Source organism: Loxodonta africana, chromosome 5 (assembly GCF_030014295.1).
Source record: "Loxodonta africana isolate mLoxAfr1 chromosome 5, mLoxAfr1.hap2, whole genome shotgun sequence".
NCBI classification, from domain to species: domain Eukaryota; kingdom Metazoa; phylum Chordata; class Mammalia; order Proboscidea; family Elephantidae; genus Loxodonta; species Loxodonta africana.
This window is the reverse complement of record NC_087346.1, coordinates 33,974,974-33,997,766: the sequence shown is the minus strand read 5'-3', so window position 1 is coordinate 33,997,766 and position 22,793 is coordinate 33,974,974. Positions and strand designations below refer to the sequence as shown.

The 22,793-nt window shown below is 37.0% G+C and overlaps 1 long non-coding RNA gene across 1 annotated transcript in view; it reads right to left on the bottom strand.

Moving 5' to 3' along the window:
• The window catches only part of LOC135231421 (uncharacterized), a 29,137-nt gene extending 6,806 nt beyond the window's left edge, over positions 1–22,331 (bottom strand). The window contains exons 1-2 of the long non-coding RNA XR_010322032.1: positions 19,290–22,331; positions 254–8,118 (exon numbers count right to left, since the gene is read on the bottom strand). This is a non-coding gene — a long non-coding RNA (uncharacterized LOC135231421). The remainder of the gene's footprint in view (positions 1–253; positions 8,119–19,289) is intronic.
• Between the last annotated feature and the right edge of the window lie 462 nt (positions 22,332–22,793).

Here is a 22,793-nt window from a genome sequence, read left to right as displayed (position 1 = left end):
TGATTCTCAGTGTTTTGGCCATTGTGTGATGTTGTGGTCACGTCCCAGTTGAGGTTTGCTATGTGATCACCCCCATGATGGGATCTGCTGTGAGTAGGCAATCAGTTGAAGGGATGTTTCCTTGGGTGTGTGGCCTGCACTGAGTGTGGGTGGACGTTGCTGCAGGGCTCAGGGGCTTTTGCTCATTCTGGATCCTGCAGCTGGCTCCTGTTTGTCTGACTTCCAGTTCTTGGGACTTGAGCTAGCAGCTTACCTGTGGCCTTGCCTGCCAAACTTGGGATTCATTGGTCTTCACAGCCTGTGGGCAAGAAGCCTGCTCTCCGACTTGCTGATCTTGGGTTCACCAGCCCCTGCAGTTACATTAATTAGGAGAAGCCTTTATCCTGACCCACAGACTTGGGACATTATGGACTCTACATCTGCATGAGCCGTTTCTTTGATATAAATCACTCTAACCCCCAAAAAACCAAACCCACTGCCATCGAGTTGATTCAGACTCATAGCGACCCTATAAATCACTCTATCTATACATATTTATATGCTTTACTGGTTTTATTTCTCTAGAGAACCCAGCCTAAGACAGATACTTCAGAGTTTATAATTTCTTTCAGAAATGAAAAAGAATTTTCTAGCCCTTAGACCAAATGGATAGACAGACGTTTTCTGAAATAATAAGTAATGTCTTTCTAAAAGGTTCTGCCTCATATGTCTTTAGGAATTTCTCACATGCAGTTAACAACAGGACGTGAGCACACACACAAACACACATGTACCCATGTCATCACCTGGTCAGATATTCAGGAGTGAGCAATGCTTTAGGTTAGGATTTTTTGTCAGCTGATCACTGCCTACTCACTGAAGTCAATTTCTTACTGAAAATAATCATCTGCTAACCTTTCTTCTGTAAGTACTTAGGAGTGTGTATGTTGAAAATGGGCTGCCAACTTTGGAATCTTAATTCTGCCACCTACAAAGTGTGACTTTAGGCAAGTTCCTTAACCTCTCTGGCTCTCTGTTTCTTTGGTAAAATGGGGATAATGATACTACACAGGTTTGTAGGGAGGATTAGCTGACATACATAAAAAATAAAACACCTAAAAGGATGTCTGGCACACAGTAAGTATATTATATGTGTATAAGCTACTTATATGAATATGTATGTGTGCATATATATAATGTGACTATATATAATTATATGAAATATGTATAATATAGGGTGCCAATTATTAAATAATAGTGCTGTAACGATTATGTTCAATAATACCAGTGTTTTTTTAATGATAAAGACAAAGGTAGAAACTAGAAGCTTTTAGAAAAAGATGGAATTGAAAATGTGCTCAGAAAAACACTTTCAAAATTGGCTTTCTAAACCAAAATATGGTTTCTATTTCTTCTCAAAGCTTTAGTGTTTCTGAAAGTCAGCTCTGTAGCCACTGGGACTGCTTAATATGCAGACAACCTCATGAGACAGCATCATCTGATGGAAACTTGGGCTTTGTTCACTTAGAGATATTTTAAAACTTTATTGGTTTGAGTGAACTTTTCCATCGTTTAGCAATGGAAAAGTTTTTTCCTATTCACATTAGCCTAGATGAAGTGATACTATAGACTCAAAATGTAAGTGCTTCTTTCTTATCAGCTCTGGATTCATTGTGTAAAATAAAAAATAATTTAAGCATTATATATGTATTTGACTACTAATATTTGAAGCAAAGGTTTTACATTTTATTTATAGTTTTTATGATGAAAGTCCTGATTCAACATATAAATATAGCCACAGAGCCACTGTTCACAAATACCTGATTTTTTATGATATTATGTTTCTATGCAAGAGCATTAGTGCCATTTAGGAAATGTTTTTCTTGGAATACTGAAGTCTGGGGTGGCGGAAAGCTATTCAGTGTTTTGGCTAACCTTAGTTATTATTTACATTCTTTTTGACAATATATGCTTTCTGTGGATCATAATACACATCAGAAAATTCTTGATTTATTTTCCCTTCTTTACCTCCCTAAGGTTCTATGCGTGTTCCCACACAATAGTATAATACCTGACTAGCTTAAAACCCTGCACCTGAGTAATACTTTCTGTCGTGTATTTTTATTATCTAGTACTATATCTTAATGGGAGGAAAAAAAAAAAAGCTAGGCTCATCTCACATACTTTGGACATATCAGGAGGGACCAGTTCCTGGGGAAGGACATCATACTTGGTAAAACAGAGGGTCAGCGAAAGAGAGGAAGACCCTCAATAAGATGGATTGACACAGTGGCTGCAATGATGGGCTCAAGCATAGCAAAGATTGTGAGGATGGTGCAGAATCAGGCAGTTTTTCATTCTGTTGTACATAGGGTTGCTATAAGTCAGAACTGACTCGACAGCTCCTGACAACAACAGTCTTGCATCAGAGTAGAATTTTTCCCATCATAATTTTTGAAAGTGAAATGAGTAATAGCACAATGAAATAACTGTTGACTATCCAGAATTCTTTTTTATCCAGAATTAGTGACAATAACAAAGATTTATTGTTTTTAGTGTTCATGAGACAATTTATATGTTGTGAATGTGCCAGAATCTTTCTTCACGAATACTTAGAATATATTTATTCCATTTTGAGAAATTAAAAAAAAAAATCCTATTAGTTTGTTTTTATCTTCTCATTATTTTTGAATGTGTAAGGAGTGTTTGGCAAATACATAGCATTTATCTACTAGTAACCAGCCAAAAAGGAATGTCCTGGTCTTTCCATTTATCACAATTCCTTATTTTAAATGATGCAGATTAAAAGAACGATTGAATCTGAGTTCTTATGTTACCCAGAGTATGCTTATTGAAAATTCCACAACATCATTGGTAAACTTCTCTGTTTTTAGAAAACAGTATTTTCGTCTTGGCCCCTGGGCCTACTATTACCAACCCTCCAACCTTCAAAAAAGGCCACCAGCACATCTTGTTTAGAGCTTGAATAGAATGAGCTATGATAACAAGTATAAATCCAAGAATTCTCACTCAGAGAACACAAATTTTTTAGTTATAAAGTTAGTCTACAGCAATAGCTTGCATGGAATTTTTGGACCGCTGAATTTAAGTCAATTCCTCCCAACATATACATACCTGATATGAAAAGCAGTAGTCTAGACTACAGAATCCCTTTTTTTCTCTTCCCAATTACTTTACATACAAATCGATGACTAGAATTGTTAAAGTCTTTGTATATATGCTAAAAATGAGACATGCTAAGAACAGTAAATTAACGTATACATTCTTAAACTTCGAAACTACGTTTTAGGATTAAGATTTTAAATGAAAGGTGCACCATTCACATATGGAACCCTAGACTTAATATGACAATTAGGGCAAGAAAATGATACTTTCTACGCATTATTCTCCATATTAACTAACCCTACCACTATCCATTTTTACTTCTGCATAAGAGTAAACACCAAAATCCTTAATTTCATTTGTGTAGCTACTAGAACTTTGATCCCACAATTAACTCATTACCAAGCATATCAAAGAAAGCCTGCTCTGAGGCTCATTACTTAGAATCTCCCCAGTGATAAGAGAGGCATGAACATTCTGCATATAAGCAGTCTAAAAATAAGATTTCTTGGCAAAGTCTTCGTGCTTCCTGCTGCTTTCTCTGCACAGATCATTTCTTGGCATAGCAATCCCTTCACTTCAGCTGTACTGCTGGTAATATTTTTGTTCTCCAAAATCACAGGTCTTTGGTTGGAAGTTGATAACTGTTTGGTGGACGGAAATGTTGTACTTTTGAACCAAATGAACACATCCTTCTTAGCTCATTCTTCGTAGACATGCCTCTGACTACAAACTGTGTCATTCATCCCTCCTTTTGTCAAGCATTAGTGAAAAAAAAAAATTTTTTTTTAGTATGTTTGAAGCTATGTGCTAGGGTTATGAAGACTAAAAAAAAAGATCTTCCACATGAAAAGCCTGAACACTAGCATGGGAAACATGTAATTACAATTACAATAAATGGGATGAGTGGTTCAAACAAGTATGAGGTTCTGAAAACGATCTAAGTCTAGTTCAGATTGCTAGCCAGAAAAGGGCTAGACACTCACTAAATATTAGTGAATGAATAAATAACCATGAGACTCTTCTGGAATTCTATCCAATGTATAAGATGTTAAATAGAAAAAAAAAAAGTTTTCTTTTTTTTTTGCAATGAATGAGACAAAAATATTCATTTGCTGGCAATGGTATATATACCAAGAATACTTGTCTTAGTCATCTAGTGCTGCTATAACAGAAATACCACAAGTGGATGGCTTTAACAAAGAGAAATTTATTCTCTCACAGTCTAGTAGGCTAGAAGTCCAAATTATTCAGGGCCTCAGCTCCAGGGGAAGGGTTTCTTTTCCTGCTGGCTCTGGAGGAAGGTCCTTCTCATCAGTCTTCGCCTAGACTAGGAGTTTTTCTGCACAGGAACCCCGGGTCCAAAAGACATGCTCTGCTCCTGGTGCTTCTTTCTTGGTGATATGAGGTCCCCCACTCTCTGCTTACTTCCCTTTCCTTTTATGTCTTGTAAGATAAAAGGTGGAGCAGACCACACTCCAGGGAAACTCCGTTTACATTGGATCAGGGATGTGACCTGGGAAGGGTGTGACAGTCCCACCCTAATCCTCTTTAACATTAAACTACAGTCACAAAATGAAGGACAACCACATAGTGTTGGGAATCATGGCCTGACCAAGTCAACACATATTTTGGGGGGACACAATTCAACCCATGACAATACCTGAGAAAATAATTTGAAAACCTTCATATGAACAAATAATCCAATAAAATGATCAGGTATATAAAAAGATACCAAGTAAGTAGCTGTCATGGATTGAATTATGTCCCCCCAAAAATGTGTATATCAGTTTGGCTGGGCCGTGATTTCCAGTATTGTGTGGTTGTCCTCCATTTCATGACTGTAATTTTATGTTAAAGAGGATTAGGATGGGATTATAACACCCTTACCCAGGTCACATTCTGGATCCAATGTAAAGGGAGTTTCCCTGGGGTGTGGCCTGCACCACCTTTTATCTCTCAAGAGATAAAAAGGGAAGCAAACGGAGAGTTGGGGAACTCCTACCACCAAGAAAGCAGTACCGGGAGCAGAGCATGTTCTTTGGACCCAGGGTTCCTGAGCCTGAGAAGATCCTTGACCAGGGGAAGATTGAGGACAAGGACCTTCCTCCAGAGCCAGCAGAGAAAGGAAGCCTTCCTCTGGAGCTGACACCCTGATTTTGGACTTTTAGCTTACTTTACTATGAGAAAATAAATTTTTCTTTGTTAATGCCATCCACTTGTGGTATTTCTGTTACAGCAGCACTAGATGACTAAGACAGTAGCTTTCCAATAAAATAATAACTACATAGCAGATATAATGGAAGAAAATTATTTCATTCCAGATAGTAATAATATACAGTAAAGGAACATCCTAAGAAGAAGTATAATGAGGCACATAAAGTAAATTATAAAGCCTTACTAAATAAAAAAAGGGAAAATTTCTGATGTGTAGAGACAAACTTTTCCTTATAAACTGTTTTAAAGATGTTAGTTTCCCAGATTAATTTATAGACTTATTGCACGTCTAAGTAAAAATTATAGTGGGGTCATTTTAGGAATTTGAAATAAATATTTAGATATAACTTTTGGAATATTAAAAAAATGAGAGTAGCTAAACTTTTTTTTTTAGTAGAAGAAATCTGAGCTGGGATTTTGCCCTAAATGTAATAAAAATTGATAAATTAATCAGACCATAGTGATTGTGTGTATGCATGTGTCTGTCTATGTTATATGTACATGTATATACAAAATACTATATATTAGAATTATACATATGGATGTGAGGGATTAGATTCTTCAATAAATGGTGTTAGAAATTGGTTTTTTCTTTGAGAGGAGGAGGAGGTTAGCTTAAACTTTCTCATTTCATCATTAAAAAACCCAAACCAAACCCATAGCCGTCAAGTTGATTCTAACTCCTAGTGACCCTATAGGACAGTGTGGAACTGTCCCATAGGATTTTCAAGGAGTGGCTGGTGGATTCGAACTGCTGACCATTTGGTTAGCAGCGAAGTTTTAACCACTGCACCACCATTGCATCATGTACCATGATAAATCCCCAGGTGAATCAAAAATTTAAGTATTGGAAAACTATAAACAAGAAAATCTAACTGAATATTTAACATCTCAGGATGAGGGAGGAAAATTAAGGGCATATGCTATGGCAGAAAATATTAACATATATTTTACATGTAAAAAATTAAAACTTTTTGTATAACAAAAACATCAAAAAGGCAAAGAGAACCTGGGAAAATACGAGAAACCATAGACAAGGAGTTAATATTCTTATTAAGTGAAGACATTTAAAGATCAATGAAAAAAGTTAATTCCCAAAAGAAGAACTGATAGTGGTGCAAATTTTCATACAAGAGATTTTACAAATGGTCAATAAACATTTTATAAAATCTCAACCTAATTAATAATGAAATAAATGGAAGCTAAAAATAAGTTGTTATAAACTTCAAAGGTGCAGAGATACCCAATGGTGTTAAAAAATACGATTATATAGACTCTTTGATATACTGCTGATAAAAGTTTAAATGGGAATAACATTTCAGAAAATAGATTGGCATTAAATTTCATGTACTTTTAATTCAGTAAATATACAAAAAATATAAGCAGCATATCTACTTTGTAGGGTTGTTGGGTTTCATTTGTTTTAGCTACTCAATGTTCAGGAACAAGTTTCAGAGTCTCTGCTGACATCCACTTTGGCCTTTTCTTTGTTTTTTGTCTTTTTAATGACCTCTTGCTTTCTTCATATACAATGTCTTTGATGTTACTGCACAACTCTTCTGATCACTGGTCATTAACGTTCTATGTCTCAAATCTATTCTTGTGATGGTCTCTAAATTCAGGTGGGATATACTCAAGACTCTTTGGCTCTCATGGGCTTGCTTTAATTTTCTTCAACTTCAACTTACTTATGAAAAATTGATGGTCTGTTCTGCAGTTGTACTCTGGCCTTGTTCTGATGATGATGTTGAGTTTCTCCATCATCTCTTTCCACTGATACAGTCAATTTGATTCCTGTGTATTTCACTGGGCAGGTCCACATGTATAGTTGCCATTTATGTTGTTGAAAAAAAATACTTCTGAGGAATAAGTCATTGGTCTTGCAAAATTCTCTCATTTGAGCTCTAGCATTGTCTCTAGAACCAAGGCCATATTTTCCAACTACTGATCCTGCTTTGTTTCCAACTTTCACATTCCAATCACCAGCAATTACCAATGAGTCTTGACTGCATGTTTGATCAATTTCAGACTGCAGAAGTTGGTAAAAATGTTCAATTTCTTCATCTTTGGCATTAGTGTTTGGTGTGTAAATTTGAATAATAGTGTTAACTGGTCTTCCTTGTAAGTGACTATCCTGTCACTGACATTGTACTTCAGGATAGATCTTTTAGTGTTCTTTTTAATAATGAATACGACACCGTTTTCTTGAATTTGTCATTCTCAGCATAGTACAGCATATTATTGCCCTATTCAAAACAGCCAATACCAGTCCATTTCAGCTGACTAATGCCTAGGGTATCAATTTTAAAGCGTTCTATTTCATTTTTGATGACTTCTAATTTTCCTTGATTCATACTTGGTACATTCCATGTCCCTCATGTGTCTGTCAGTTGTCGTACTGTGGGCCTTGCATGTTGTTGTGATGCTGAAAGCTAAGCCACCAGTATTCAAACACCAGCAGGGTCGCTCATGGTAGACAGGTTTCAGCTGAACTTCCAGACTAAGATAGACAAGAAAGAAGGACCCAGCGGTCTACTTCTGAAAAGAATTAGCCAGTAAAAACCTCACGAATAGCAGCAGAACATTGATATAATGTCAGAAGATAAGCCCTTTGGGTTGGAAGGCACTCAAAATATGGCAAGGAAAGAACTGTTTCCTCAAAGGAGAGTCGATCTTTATGGCATGGATGGAGTCAAGCTTTCTGGACGTTCATTTGCTGATGTGGCAGGACTCAAAATGAGAAGAAACAGCTGCAAACATCCATTAATAAACAGAATGTGGAATGTATGAACTGTGAATCTAGAAAAATTAGAAATTGTCAAAAATGAAATGGAACCCATAAACAGTGATGTTCTAGGCAGTAGTGAGCTGAAATGGACTGGTACTGGCCATTTTGAATCGCACAATCATATGGTCTACTATGCCGGGAATGACAACTGGAAGAGGAATGGCGTTTCATTCATCCTAAAAAAGAACATTTCAAGATCTATCCTAAAGTACAATGCTGTCAGTGACAGGATAATATCCATAAGCCTATAAGGAAGACCAGTTAGTATGACTATCATTCAAATTTATGCACCAACCATTAAGGGCAAAGAGACAGAAATTGAAGACTTTCACCATCTTCTGCAGTCTGAAATTAATAGACCATGTAAACAAGATGCATTGATAATTCCTGATGATTGGAATGTGAAAGCTGGAAACAAAAAAGAAGGATTGGTAGTTGGAAAATATGCCTTGGTGATAGAAATCATGCCAGAGATCACACGATAGAATTTTGCAAGACCAACTTCTTCTTCATTGCAAATACCTTTATTCACCAACATAAATGGCAACTATACTTGTAAACCTCGAATCAAATTGACTACATGTATGGAAAGAGATGATGGAAAATCTCAATATTATCAGGCAGAACAAAGTCAGGGGCCGACTGTGGAACAGACCATGAATTGTTCATAGGCAAGTTCAAGTTGAAACTGATGAAGAAAATTAGAACAAGGCCATGAGAGGCAAAGTACGACCTTAAGCATATCCCACCTGAGTTTAGAGACCACCTCAAGAATAGATTTGACTTGTTGAACACTAATGACCGAAGACCAGAAGAGTTGTGGAATGATATCAAGGACATCATACATGAAGAAAGTAAGAGGTCATTAAAAAGACAGGAGAGAAAGAAAAGACCAAAATGGGTGTCAGAAGAGACTCTAAAACTTTCTCCTTAATGTCAAGTAGCTAAAGTGAAAGGAAGAAATGATGAAGACAAAGAGCTGAACAGAAGATTTCAAAGGGAGGTCTCAAGAAGACAAAGTAAAGTATTATAATAACATGTGCAAAGACCTGAAGATGGAAAAACAAAAGAGAAGAACATGCTCTGCATTTTTCAATCTGAAAGAACTGAAGAAAAAATTCAAGCCTCAAGTTGCAATATTGAAGGATTCTACAGGGAAAATATTAAATGACACAGGAAGCGTCAAAAGAAGATGGAAGGAATACACAGTCAGTGTACAAAAAGACTTGGTCGATGTACAACCATTTCAGGAGGTAGCATATGATCAGGTACCAATGGTATTGAAGGAAGAAGTCCAAGCTGCACTGAAGACATTGACAAAAAACAAAGCTCCAGGAATTGATGGAATACCAATTGAGATGTTTCAACAAACAGATGCAGCACTAGAAGTGCTTACTTGTCTATGCCAGGAAATTTGGAAGACAGCTACCTGGCCAACCAACTGGAAGAGATCCATATTTCTGCCTATTTCCAAGACAGGTGATCCAACCAAATGCAGAAATTATTAAGCAATATCACACGCAAGTCAAATTTTGCTGAAGTTCATTCAAGAGTTGTTGCAGCGGTTGCATCGACAGGGAACTGGCAGAAATTCAGGCCAGATTCAGATGAGGACGTGGAACCTGGGATATCACTTGCCTATGTCTGATGAATCCTGGCTGAAAGCAGAGAATACCGGACAGATGCTTACCTGTGTTTTATTGATTATGCAAAGGCATTCAACTGTGTGGATCATAGCAAATTATGGATAACATTGCGAAGAATGGGAATTCCAGAACTCTTTATTGTGCTCATGAGGAAACTGTACATAGGTTAAGAGGCAGTTGTTCAAACAGAACAAGGGGATACTGCATGGTTTAAAATCAGGAAAGGTGTGTGTCGGTGTTGTATCTTTTCACCATACTTACTCAAACTGTATGCTGAGCAAGTAATCCAAGAAGCTGGACTATATGAAGAAGAATGGAGCATCAGGATTGGAGGGAGACTCGTTAACAACCTGAGATATGCAGATGACACAACCTTACTTGCTGAAAATAAAGAGGAGTTCAAGCACTTACTGATGAAGATCAAGGACCACAGCCTTTAGTATGGATTATGCTTCAACATAAAGAAAACAAAAATCCTCACAACTGTACCAATAAGCAACATCATGATAAATGGAGAAAATATTGAAGTTGTACAGGATTTTATTTTACTTGGATCCACAATCAATACTCATGGAAGTAGCAGTTGGAAAATCAAAAGATTCATTGCATTGGGCAAATCTACTGTAAAAGACCTCTTTGAAGTGTTGAAAAACAAAGATATCACCTTGAAGACTAAGATGCACCAGACCCAAGTCATGGTATTTTCAATTGCCTCATATGCGTATGAAAGATTAATGATGAATAAGGAAGACAGAAGAAGAATTGATGTCTTTGAATCGTGGTGTTGGAGAAGCATATTGAATATATCATGGACTGTCAAAGAACAAACAAATCTGTCTTGGAAGAAGTGTGGCCAGGAAGTTCCTCTGAAGCAAGGATTTCTCACATACTTTGGACATGTTGTCAGGAGGGATCAATCCCTGGAGAAGGACATAACGCTTGGTAAAGTAGAGGGTTAAAGAAAAAGGAGGAAGACCCTCCACAAGATGGATTGACATAGTGGCTGCAACAATGGGCTTAAGCATAACAATGATTGTGAGGATGGCACAGGACCAGGCAGTGTTTCGTTCTGTTGTCCATAGGATCACTACAAGTCAGAATCGACTGGATGCCACCTGGGAACAACTTTCCACGTTTCTATTTTTAATGGATGTTTGCAGCTATTTCTTCTCATTTTGAGTCATGCCACAACAGCAAAAAAAGGCCCTGAAAACTTTCCTCCATGCATATCAACAAGGTCAACTCTACTTTGAGGAACATCTCTTTCCCAGTCATATTTGTGAGTGACTTTCAACATGAGGGGCTGGCTTATCGTTAAAGCAAATGGAAGTAATGATGTAAAAGAGCTGAAAAGAATATTTCAAAGGATGGCTTAAGAAGACAAAGAACTATAAGAAAATGTGCAAAGACTGGAGTTAGAAAACCAAATGGGAAGGACATGCTTGTATTTCTCAAGCTGAAAAAATTGCAGAAAAAATTCCAGCCTCGAGTTGCAATATTGGAGGATTCTGTGGGCAAAAAATTTAATGATAAGGGAAACATCAAAAGAAGATGGAAGAGGCGGGGCCAAGATGGCGGAATAGGTGGACGCTACCGCAGATCCCTCTTGCAACAAAGACTAGGAAAAACAAGAGAATCGATCACATACATAACAATCAACGAACCCTGAACAACAAACACAGATTTAGAGACGGAGAACGAACAAATACGGGGAGGCAGCGATTGTTTTCAGAGCCTGGAGCCAGCGTACCAGTCAGCGGATTTTCTGGAAAAACTAGTTTCCCAGTGATGGCTCGGAGACAGCAGTCCATATCAAACCACATAAAGAAGCAGACCATGACAGCTTCTCCAACCACCCAAACAAAAGAATCAAAATCTTTCCCAAATGAAGATACAATCCTGGAATTATCAGATACAGAATATAAAAAACTAATTTACAGAATGCTTCAAGACATCACAAACGAAATAAGGCAAACTGCAGAAAAAGCCAAGGAACACACTAATAAAACTGTTGAAGAACTCAAAAAGATTATTCAAGAACATAGTGGAAAAATTAATAAGTTGCAAGAATCCATAGAGAGACAGCATGTAGAAATCCAAAAGATTAACAATAAGATTACAGAATTAGACAACACAATAAGAAGTCAGAGGAACAGACTCGAGCAATTAGAATGCAGACTGGGACATCTGGAGGACCAGGGAATCAACACCAACATAGCTGAAAAAAAATCAGATAAAAGAATTAAAAAAAATGAAGAAACCCTAAGAATCATGTGGGACTCTATCAAGAAGGATAACTTGCGAGTGATTGGAGTCCCAGAACAGGGAGGGGGGACAGAAAACACAGAGAAAATAGTTGAAGAACTCCTGACAGAAAACTTCCCTGACATCATGAAAGACGAAAGGATATCTATACAAGATGCTCATCGAACCCCATTTAAGATTGATCCAAAAAGAAAAACACCAAGACATATTATCATCAAACTCGCCAAAACCAAAGATAAACAGAAAATTTTAAAAGCAGCCAGGGAGAAAAGAAAGGTTTCCTTCAAAGGAGAATCAATAAGAATAAGTTCAGACTACTCAGCAGAAACCATGCAGGCAAGAAGGGAATGGGATGACATATACAGAGCACTGAAGGAGAAAAACTGCAGGTAAGGATCATATATCCAGCAAAACTCTCTCTGAAATATGAAGGCAAAATTAAGATATTTACAGATAAACACAAGTTTAGAGAATTTGCAAAAACCAAACCAAAGCTACAAGAAATACTAAAGGAGATTGTTTGGTCAGGAAACCAATAATATCAGATACCAGCACAATACAAGGTCACAAAACAGAACATCCTGATATCAACTCAAATAGGGAAATCACAAAAACAAACAAATCAAGATTACTTAAAAATAATAATAATAGTAATACACATAACAGGGAATCATGGAAGTCAATAGGTAAAAGATCACAATAATCAAAAAGAGGGACTAAATACAGGAGGCATTGAACTGCCAGATGGAGAGTGATACAAGGCGATATAGAATGATGCAAGTTAGGTTTTTAATTAGAAAAATAGGGGTAAATAATAAGGTAACCACAAAAAGGTATAACAACTCCATAACTCAAGCTAAAAGCCAAGAAAAACATAACAACTCAACTAACATAAAGTCAAACACTATGAAAATGAGGATCTCACAATCTACTAAGAAAAACGTCTCAGCAAAAAAAGTATGTGGAAAAATGAAATGGCCAACAACAAACATGAAAAGGCATCAAAATGACAGCACTAAAAACTTATTTTTCTATAATTACGCTGAATGTAAATGGACTAAATGCACCAATAAAGAGACAGAGAGTCACGGACTGGATAAAGAAACACGATCCATCTATATGCTGCCTACAAGAGACACACCTTAGACTTAGAGATATAAAAAAACTAAAACTCAAAGGATGGAAAAAAATATATCAAGCAAACAAGAAGCAAAAAAGGAGTAGCAATATTAATTTCTGACAAAATAGACTTTAGACTTAAATCCACCACAAAGGATAAAGAAGGACACTATATAATGATAAAAGGGACAATTGGTCAGGAAGACATAACCATATTAAATATTTATGCACCCAATGACAGGGCTGCAAGATACATAAATCAAATTTTAACAGAATTGAAAAGTGAGATAGACACCTCCACAATTATAGTAGGAGACTTCAACACACCACTTTCGGAGAAGGACAGGACATCCAGTAAGAAGCTCAATAGAGACACGGAAGACCTACTTACAACAATCAACCAACTTGACCTCATTGACTTATACAGAACTCTCCACCCAACTGCTGCAAAGTATACTTTTTTTTCTAGCGCACATGGAACACTCTCTAGAAAAGACCACATATTAGGTCATAAAACAAACCTTTGCAGAGTCCAAAACATTGAAATATTACAAAGCATCTTCTCAGACCACAAGGCAATAAAACTAGAAATCAATAACAGAAAAACTAGGGAAAAGAAATCAAATACTTGGAAACTGAACAATACCCTCCTGAAAAAAGACTGGGTTATAGAAGACATCAAGGAGGGAATAAGGAAATTCATAGAAAGCAACGAGAATGAAAATACTTCCTATCAAAACCTCTGGGACACAGCAAAAGCAGTGCTCAAAGGCCAATTTATATCGATAAATGCACACATGCAAAAAGAAGAAAGAGCCAAAATCAGAGAACTGTCCCTACAACTTGAACAAATAGAAAGTGAGCAACAAAAGAACCCATCATGCACCAGAAGAAAACAAATAATAAAAATTAGAGCTGAACTAAATGAATTAGAGAACAGAAAAACAATTGAAAGAATTAACAAAGTCAAAAGCTGGTTCTTTGAAAAAATTAACAAAATTGATAAACCATTGGCTAGACTGACTAAAGAAATACAGGAAAGGAAACAAATAACCCGAATAAGAAACGAGGAGGGCCACATCACAACAGAACCAAATGAAATTAAAAGAATCATTTCAGATTACTACAAAAAATTGTACTCTAACAAATTTGAAAACCTAGAAGAAATGGATGAATTCTTGGAAAAACACTACCTACCTAAACTAAGACATTCAGAAGTAGAACAACTAAATAGACCCATAACAGAAAAAGAGATTGAAACGGTAATCAAAAAACTCCCAACAAAAAAAAGCCCTGGCCCGGACGGCTTCACTGCAGAGTTCTACCAAACTTTCAGAGAAGAGTTAACACCGCTACTACTGAAGGTATTTCAAAGCATAGAAAATGACGGAATACTACCCAACTCGTTCTATGAAGCCACCATCTCCCTGATACCAAAACCAGGTAAAGACATTACAAAAAAAGAAAATTATAGACCTATATCCCTCATGAACATAGATGCAAAAATCCTCAACAAAATTCTAGCCAATAGAATCCAACAACACATCAAAAAAATAATTCACCCTGATCAAGTGGGATTTCTACCAGGTATGCAAGGCTGGTTTAATATCAGAAAAACCATTAATGTAATCCATCACATAAATAAAACAAAAGACAAAAACCACATGATCTTATCAATTGATGCAGAAAAGGCATTTGACAAAGTCCAACACCCATTTATGATAAAAACTGTTACCAAAGCAGGAATTGAAGGAAAATTCCTCAACATAATAAAGGGCATCTATGCAAAGCCAACAGCCAATATCACTCTAAATGGAGAGAACCTGAAAGCATTTCCCTTGAGAACGGGAACGAGACAAGGATGCCCTTTATCACCGCTCTTATTCAACATCGTGCTGGAAGTCCTAGCCAGGGCAATTAGGCTAGACAAAGAAATAAAAGGTATCCGGATTGGCAAGGAAGAAGTAAAGTTATCACTATTTGCAGATGACATGATTATATACACAGAAAACCCTAAGGAATCCTCCAGAAAACTACTGAAACTAATAGAAGAGTTTGGCAGAGTCTCAGGTTATAAAATAAACATACAAAAATCACTTGGATTCCTCTACATCAACAAAAAGAACACCGAAGAGGAAATAACCAAATCAATACCATTCACAGTAGCCCCCAAGAAGTTAAAATACTTAGGAATAAATCTTACCAAGGATGTAAAAGACCTATACAAAGAAAACTACAAAGCTCTACTACAAGAAATCCAAAAGGACATACTTAAGTGGAAAAACATACCTTGCTCATGGATAGGAAGACTTAACATAGTAAAAATGTCTATTCTACCAAAAGCCATCTATACATATAACGCACTTCCAATCCAAATTCCAATGTCATATTTTAAGGGGATAGAGAAACAAATCACCAATTTCATATGGAAGGGAAAGAAGCCCCGGATAAGCAAAGCATTACTGAAAAAGAAGAAGAAAGTGGGAGGCCTCACTCTACCTGATTTCAGAACCTGTTATACAGCCACAGTAGTCAAAACAGCCTGGTACTGGTACAACAACAGGCACATAGACCAATGGAACAGAATTGAGAACCCAGATATAAATCCATCCACGTATGAGCAGCTGATATTTGACAAAGGACCGGTGTGAGTTAATTGGGGAAAAGTTAGTCTTTTTAACAAATGGTGCTGGCATAACTGGATATCCATTTGCAAAAGAATGAAACAGGACCCATACCTCACACCATGCACAAAAACTAACTCCAAGTGGATCAAAGAACTAAACATAAAGACTAAAACGATAAAGATCATGGAAGAAAAAATAGAGACAACCCTAGGAGCCCTAATACAAGGCATAAACAGAATATAAAACATTACCAAAAATGATGAAGAGAAACCCAATAACTGGGAGCTCCTAAAAATCAAACACCCATGCTCATCTAAAGACTTCACCAAAAGAGTAAAAAGACCACCTACAGACTGGGAAAGAATTTTCAGCTATGACATCTCAGACCAGCGCCTGATCTCTAAAATCTACATGATTCTGTCAAAACTCAACCACAAAAAGACAAACAACCCAATCAAGAAGTGGGCAAAGGATATGAACACACATTTCACTAAGGAAGATATTCAGGCAGCCAACAGATACATGAGAAAATGCTCTCGATCATTAGCCATTAGAGAAATGCAAATTAAAACCACGATGAGATTCCATCTCACACCAACAAGGCTGGCATTAATCCAAAAAACACAAAATAATAAATGTTGGAGAGGCTGCAGAGAGATTGGAACTCTTATACACTGCTGGTGGGAATGTAAAATGGTACAACCACTTTGGAAATCTATCTGGCGTTATCTTAAACAGTTAGAAATAGAACTACCATACAACCCAGAAATCCCACTCCTCGGAATATACCCTAGGGATACAAAAGCCTTCACACAAACAGATATATGCACACCCATGTTTATTGCAGCTCTGTTTACAATAGCAAAAAGCTGGAAGCAACCAAGGTGTCCATCAACAGATGAATGGGTAAATAAATTGTGGTATATTCACACAATGGAATACTACGCATCAATAAAGAACAGTGATGAATCTGTGAAACATTTCATAACATGGAGGAACCTGGAAGGCATTATGCTGAGCGAAATGAGTCAGAGGCAAAAGAACAAATATTGTATAAGACCACTATTATAAGATCTTGAGAAATAGTAAAAACTGAGAAGAACACATACTTTTGTGGTTACGAGGAGGGGAGGGAGGGAGAGGGTTTTTTATTGATTAATCAGTAGAAAAGAACTGCTTTGGGTGAAGGGAAAGACAACACTCAATACATGGAAGGTCAGCTCAATTGGACTGGACCAAAGGCAAAGAAGTTTCCGGGATAAAATGAATGCTTCAAAGGTCAGCGGAGCAGGGGCGGGGGTCTGGAGAACATGGTTTGCGGGGACTTCTAAGTCAATTGGCAAAATAATTCTATTATGAAAGCATTCTGCATCCCACTTTGAAATGTGGCGTCTGGGGTCTTAAATGCTAACAAGCGGCCATCTAAGATGCATCAATTGGTCTCAACCTACCTGGAGCCAAGGGAAATGAAGAACACCAAGGTCATACGACAACTAAGAGCCCAAGAGACAGAAAGGGCCACATGAACCAGAGACCTACATCATCCTGAGACCAGAAGAACTAGTTGGTGCCTGGCCACAATCGATGACTGCCCTGACAGGGAACACAACAGAGAACTCCTGAGGGAACAGGAGATCAGTGGGATGCTGACCCCAAATTCTCATAAAAAGACCAAACTTAATGGTCTGACTGAGACTAGAGGAATCCCGGCGGCCATGCTCCCCAGACCTTCTGTTGGCACAGGACAGGAACCATCCCCGAAGACAACTCATCAGACATGAAAGGGACTGGTCAGCGGGTGGGAGAGAGATGCTGATGAAGAGTGAGCTAATTATATCAGGTGGACACTTGAGAGTGTGTTGGCAACTCTTGTCTGGAGGGGGGATGGGAGGATAGAGAGAGAGGGAAGCTGGCAAAATTGTCACAAAAGGAGAGACCGAAAGGGCTGACTCAATAGGGGAAGAGCAAGTGGGAGTACGGAGTAAGATGTATGTAAACTTATATGTGACAGACTGATTGGATTTGTAAACGTTCACTTGAAGCTTAATAAAAGTAAAAAAAAAAAAAAAAAGAAGATGGAAGGAACACATAGAGTCATTGTACCAAAAATAATTGGTTGACATTCAACCATTTCATGAGGTACTATATGATCAAGAACCTGTGGTACTGAAGGAAGAAGTCCAAGCTGCACTGACGTCATTGGCAAAAAACAAGGCTCCAGGAATTGATAGATGCTTCAACAAACAGATGCAACACTGGAAGGACTCACTCTTCCATGCCAAGAAATTTGGAAGACAGCTACCTGAACAACTGACTGGAAGGGATCCATACTTGTGCCCATTCCAAAGAAAGGTGATCCAACCAAATGTGGAAATTATTAAACAATATCACATGCAAGTAAAATTTTGCTGAAGATAATTGAAAAATATTTATAGCAGTACATCCACAGGGAAATGCCGGAAATTCAAGCTGAACTCAGGAGAGATTGTGGGATGGGAAATACTATTGCTTGTGTCAGATGGATCTTGGCTAAAAGCAGAGAATACCAGGAAGATGTTTACCTGTGTTTTATTGACTAGGCAAAAGCATTTGACTGTGTGGATCATAACAAATTATGGATAACATTATGAAGAACGGGAATTCCAGAACACTTAATTGTGCTCCTGAGGAAACTGTGCATAGACCAAGAGACAGTCATTTGAATAGAACAAGGGGATAATGCATGGTTTAAAGTCAGAAAAGGTGTGCATCAGGGTCATATCTTTTCCTTTCACCATACTTATTCAATCTGTATGCTGAGCAAATAATATGAGAAACTGGACTGTGGGAAGAAGGACAATGTATTAGGATTGAAGGAAGACTCATTAACAACCCGCGTTATGCAGATGACACAACTTTGCTTGCTGAAAGTGAAGAGGACTTGAAGCACTTACTGGTGAAGATCAAAGACTTCACTATTAATTACACCTCAATATAAAGAAAACAAATTTCCTCACAATTGGATCTATAAGCAGTGTCATGATAAATGGAGAAAATATTAAAGTTGTCAAGAATTTTATTTTACTTTGATGCACAATCAATGCCCAGGGAAGCAGCAGTCAGGAAATCAAATGTCATATTGCATTGGGCAAATCTGTTGCAAAGACCTCTTTAAAGTATTAAAAAGCAAAAACGAGGCTGACCAAAGCCATAATCTTTTCAACTGCCTCATATGCATGTGAAACGTGGTCAATATAAAGGAAGACAAAAGGAGAACTGATGTATTTGAATTATGGTGTTGCTGAATATTGAATATACCCTGGACTGACAGATAGAGCAAATCCATTTCCAAGAAAGTGCACCTAAAATGCTCCTTAGAAGTGAGGATAGCTAGACTTTAATTTGATGGCTTAGGACATATCATCAGGAAAAACAGATTGCTAAAAAGGGACATCATGCTTGGCATAGTAGAGGATCAGTGAAAATGAAGAAAGTCCTCTGTGAGATGAATTGACACAATAACTTCGACAATGGGCTCAAACTTACCAACAATTGTAAGGATGGCACAGGACTGGGCAATGTTTCGTCTTGTTCTACATAAAGTCTCCACGAGTCAGAGCTGACTAGACAGCAGCTAATGACAATAATGTTCATTTTTTTTAATACTGAGGATTTCAGTTTCATTTCCCGTTCTATACCTTTTTGCTTTTTTCAGTTTTCTGCAATGAGAAGTTACTTTAATAATCAGAAAACGCAACAAAAAGAATCTTGTAGAAAAGTCTCTGGATGGTATCAACAGAGTATTAAGCTCCAAAACAAACATAAAGTTCTATGGAGCAGAGGTTGAGTCTCAAACTTTTCTGTGGCTTAAAGAGCAGGATCTGACAGAACGATTTTATTCCTAATCTGAAATATTTTACCAGTGTCATTTAAACGTTCTGCTTAATTTTAAGTGCCAACAATGGGTCTTTATGGCAAAATGAATCTTTATGTTATTCTCATGTATATAATCTTGATTAAACTTGTATACTTTAAAATTGCCCACAAACCCACTCAGCAAAGCCTACAGAATTTCTGGATGGGTATTCACAAAATATCAAATTGAACTTGTCTAAGATTTTTCTGAACATATGGCCAAGAGGTGGGAGCTAATACTTTCAGTTCCTTATATTCACTGGGTTTGGCTGGGCTGATATATTTCTAGAACTTTAATAATACTGAAAATAACATAGAGAAAACAGCACAAGTAATTTGATTATTTCTGACTGATGGTTGATTCCCAGTGTTGATGGAATCTGGCAAGTAAAACATAGCAACACAGTCTAATAGCTTTGGATTCTTGAATTTTAAGTCATTTTGTAACTCAAAGATGGATGCTCCACTTTCAGTTCCGCGACTGACTGGCTGCCTATTATTATCACACTGTCCTGGTTTTCTTGTGAGCAAAATGGGGTTAGTAATGCTGACCTTTTCTTTGTTTTTCTTTTTCAGAGTATTTCTTGTTTCAAAATTCTTTAAGGTGGAGTGTAATAATGCATATAATATGCCCAGATAAAATTAAAATACGTAACCAAGAAAATCATAGCAAAAAGAATATTGAAGTGAGGGGGGAAAAAAAAAACTGTAAGTAAGTAGTAAAATGTCTACCAAGAGAAACTGTGTGCTTGTGAGCTATGGGTCATAATTTTGTCTCTGTGTTCTCTAGCAGTCAACAAAAAAGAGAAAAATAATAAACCAAACCCTTTGCTGTCGAGTCTATGCCAACTCATAGTGACACTACAGAACAGAGTAGAACTGCCCCATAGTGTTTCCAAGGGGCAGCTGGTGGTTTCCAGCTGCCAACCTTTTCATTAGCTCTTAACCACTGCAGCACCAGGGCTCCAAGAAAAATAATAGCAGTTATATAATCCAGAGGGTCTTAAACTGAACATATCAATAATGATACAAAACCCAAAACAAAGCGGTTAGTCAGGGGAAACTCTAACGTAATGATCTGTATTCTCAGTGTATTTGCAGTAAATACATTAACACATTAACCTTAAGGCAATTAAAAAAATTCCTCAAAACAGACCAATGAGACAATGCTAAAACATAATTTCGTAAAATCAATCTATACAGAACAAAAACCCTATAAATTCCGATACAGACTATCTGATGATCTGACCTGATGAATCCAGGGGCTCATCTTGAAGCACCTAGAGACAGGGAACAATGACATTTCTTTCAGTAAATCTTCAGTCAATCATGTTTCTTTCAAATAAGTCTTTGTTAAGAACGGAATTGCAATTATAATGTATTGCCAGTTACATTTCTGGATAATCACCAGTTAAGTCTCAATGGAGCTTGCACAAAGAATTGACATCCTCTTGTGAAAATTTAGTTTAATAAGTACAATTCAGGAACAGAAAGCCACCCTTCATGCAGATGGCCCAAAGAGTCATCTGTGGGCAGGACCAAGATTCTCGTCTTGAACATGAGCCAGGATGTCAGATTGTTCAGCAGGACAGAAAAAATGAAAATAAAATAATAAATGGAAAACAGGAATTTAAATAGATGGAGTCTAAAAAAAAATAGAGGGAGAAATAGAACATAATTTTAAGATAAGAGAGTTTCTCCCAAAGATAAACTATCAATTTTAAAATAAAGAAAACCAATTAGGTAAAAAAAAATTAAACTTGAAAATAAATAAATGTAAACAAGAAGCTAGATCTAAAAATTAAAAGTTAAGGATGAGATTAAGAGTAAATGTTATTTTTAAGAATATACAAATGAAGTAAATTGGTTTTAAGTTAAAAACGTGAGGATAAAAGGCAGAAAGCCTAAAGTATAAAAATACAACAATGAAATTAGAGTAGAAATTAGAAGTAAACATTATAAAAGATATTAATAATAAGTTTTTAGTCAATGTTGAGGTGATGAATCACAGAAAGAAATTTTTAATAAAGGCAGAGTACTCTACCGTGTCCTGGCAGGCTAGTGGGAGAAGCTCTTAGTAAGGAAAGGTTTGGGTTAGAGGTGACTTTCCAAGTCAAACCACCTGATGATGTGCTCTTCCTTCAAGTACCAAAACTCAGACCCACTGCCGTTGAGTCCATCTTGACTCGTAGCGACCCCATAGGGTTTCCAAGGCTGTAAATCTCTACGGAAGCAAACTGCCATATCTTTCTCCCACAGCGCTGCTGGTGGTTTAGAACCATCAACCTTTCAGTTAGCAGTCAGTTGCTTTAACCACCGCACCACCAGGGCTCCTTTCCTTTAAGTACAGAGTTATGCAAATCCTTCAGCCCATGTTTTTAGTACAGAGTCTCACTGCTAGAAAAAGACATGCCATTAAGCGACCTCAGCTCTTGGAGCAGTCTGCTTGCTCATAAGCTTTGCTCAAGCTGAGCTGATGATTATTGTCTATTTTGATGATTCTTGTTAATTTCGATGACTCCTAATAAAAAGAGGTAAGATCCTGAAACTGCCTAGTGGTATTATGGCTGTTATGCATCATCATTTATTAATTTATTAAAAGGGTTGAGAGGGGGATTTTATTTGTGAGTTTTAAAATTAAAAAAGTAGAAATAAAATAATAATAATAATAATAATAATAATAATAATGAATTTCTTGTGGTATTCTCAGAATGACTGCATGATTTAGCCTAACCAGAATTTGGTTCAGCAGAGAGTCTCACGGACACTATCAAGTGCCTACCATAGACCCTGTCTGGTTAGTCAGTTCACACACAAAATCTAATTAAATCTTCATGATGACTATTGACATCGTTATTAATATATTAAAGATTAAAAATCTGGAACTTTGAGAATTTTAGAGATATATGAAATATTATATATAAAATTTTACACACAAATATTATGTGTAATATTTCATAAATATTATGTAAACAGCCCTCTGTCTCCCTGAAATTCATTCAGGCAGTCAGTCTGTTATTCAACAAATCATTTTCAAGCTATGTAGTAGGCTGAGGCGCTGAGGGTGCCGTGGTGAACACGACAAACAGTTCCTGAGCAGCTACTACTAAACGACTGTTGGGGAAAATGGATATT